Source organism: Gorilla gorilla, chromosome 1 (genome assembly GCF_029281585.2).
Source record: "Gorilla gorilla gorilla isolate KB3781 chromosome 1, NHGRI_mGorGor1-v2.1_pri, whole genome shotgun sequence".
Classification (NCBI taxonomy): domain Eukaryota; kingdom Metazoa; phylum Chordata; class Mammalia; order Primates; family Hominidae; genus Gorilla; species Gorilla gorilla.
In genome coordinates, this window is record NC_073224.2 from 123,644,551 (window position 1) to 123,646,639 (window position 2,089).

Here is a 2,089-nt window from a genome sequence, read left to right on the forward strand (position 1 = left end):
TAAAGATGTGAGTTCTTCACATAATATTTGTTCATTCATTTATTCATACTAATAAAAACAAATATTAAGTATATTTTTATATTGAGTATATGTTATAAAGAAAGCAAATATTCTAAGCTTTGAGAGCAAAGGTGCAAAATGCATTGTCTCTGTCATCAGAAAATTTAGAATGATAATCAAAGTGCAGTCTGATAAGTTCTACAGTGTACATAGTATGGTGGAAACAGCAGAGGGAGTGCTTAACTTCTTGGAGGAATTAGAAAAGACTTTGCAAAAGTGGTGACATTTAAAATGGGCCTTAAGAGATAAAAGGAGCTCTCTAGGTAAAAAGGGAGGCAGCAGGAATTACAGAGACAGAAAATAGCAACTAAGCTGAAAAGAAAAAAAAACATTGGCACAGAAATGAGAAAAACGCATGACAAGAAAGGAACTTAGGCTAGACAGATAAAGGAGGCAAGGGACAGAGGTGAAGTTGTGAAGGATTCATACTGATGCAGTTTGGGTGTGTGTCCCTTCCATATCTCATGTTGAAGTGTAATCCCCCGGCCAGGCACAGTGGCTCACGCCTGTAATCCCAGCACTTTGGGAGGCCAAGGTGGGTGAATCACGAGGTCGGGAGATCGAGACCATCCTGGCTAACACAGTGAAACACTGTCTCTACTAAAAATATAAAACATTAGCCAGGCGTGGTGGCAGGCACCTGTAGTTCTAGCTACTCAGGAGGCTGAGGCAGGAGAATGGCGTGAACCCTGGAGGCGGAGCTTGCAGTGAGCCGATATCACGCCACTGCACTCCAGCCTGGGTGACAGAGCGAGCCTCTGTCTCAAAAAAAAAGAAAAAGAAATGTAATCCCCAATGTTGGAGGTGGGGCCTGGTGAGAGGTATTGGATCATGGAGATGGATCCCTCATGAATGGCTTAACACCATCCCCTTGGTGATGAGTGAATTCTCACTCAGTTCATTCAAGATCTGCTTGTTTAAAAGAGTCTGAGACCACCCCATTTTCACTCTTGGTCCCTCTCTGGCTTGTGACATGTCAGGTCCCCCCTTGGCCTTCCACCTTAAGTGGAAGCTTCTGGAGGTCCTCACCTAAAGCAGATGCTGGCAGCAAGCTTCCTGTATAGCCTACAGAACTGTGAGCCAAAATAAACCTCTTTTCTTTTTTTTTTTTTTGAGTTGGAGTCTTGCTCTGTCGCCCAGGCTGGAGTGCAGTGGCACAATCTTGGCTCACTGCAAGCTCCGCCTCCCGGGTTCACACCATTCTCCTGTCTCAGCCTCCCCAGTAGCTGGGACTACAGGCGCCCACCACTACACCCAGCTAATTTGTTGTATTTTTAGTAGAGACAGGGTTTCACTATGTTAGCCAGGATGGTCTCGATCTCCTGACCTTGTGACCTGCCCCCCTCAGCCTCCCAAAGTGCTGGGATTCCAGGCGTGAGCCACCACGCCCGGCCATAAACCTCTTTGTTTATGTTACCCAATTCTTTTGTAGTTCAAGAGTGTGATGATTGGCTGTTCATGAGCATGTATGAGATATGCCACCCTTGAACCTTGTTACATCAGCACATTATCCGCCTTACCTAAACAAAAAAATAATTATCCAGTCTCAGATATTCCTTTAGAGTAACGCAAACAGACTAATATACACGCGAACCTTGAAAAGGACTTCAGACTTTTTCATCCACAAGCCACAGGGAGCTGCTGAAGGTTTTACAGCAGAAGAGGTGTTATGAGAAAATCTATGTTTTAGGAAGATAGCTGTAGAGGCTGTGAAGAAGGATTGGAGTCTGGAGCCGGCCCTTTAGGAGCTGTTAAAACAGTCCTGGCAAGAGATATGATGAAACTAACTCAATCCAGGGTCGTGAGATTGGAGACAACAGGAGAGATCTGAGAAATGATTACAAAGAAGGTAGAAGATAACATGATTTATTGGATTTCTATCTTGCCCCCCAGGCTCTGAGATAGGTACTTTATACACCTTATTTTATTTACTCTTTTACTCTTTACAACAACAACCCCATGAGGTAGGTGTGATGTGTCCCTTAAGAAATTGAACATCCGGGAGGCTAACTCACTCAAGATCACACAG

At 44.2% G+C, this 2,089-nt stretch overlaps 1 non-coding gene across 1 annotated transcript; it reads left to right on the forward strand.

Moving 5' to 3' along the window:
- Nucleotides 1-1,480: 1,480 nt before the first annotated feature.
- LOC115932431 (small nucleolar RNA U13) lies at nucleotides 1,481-1,581 on the forward strand. The gene has a single exon (XR_004068716.2). It is a non-coding gene; the product is annotated as a small nucleolar RNA U13 (small nucleolar RNA).
- The last annotated feature ends 508 nt before the right edge of the window (nucleotides 1,582-2,089 follow it).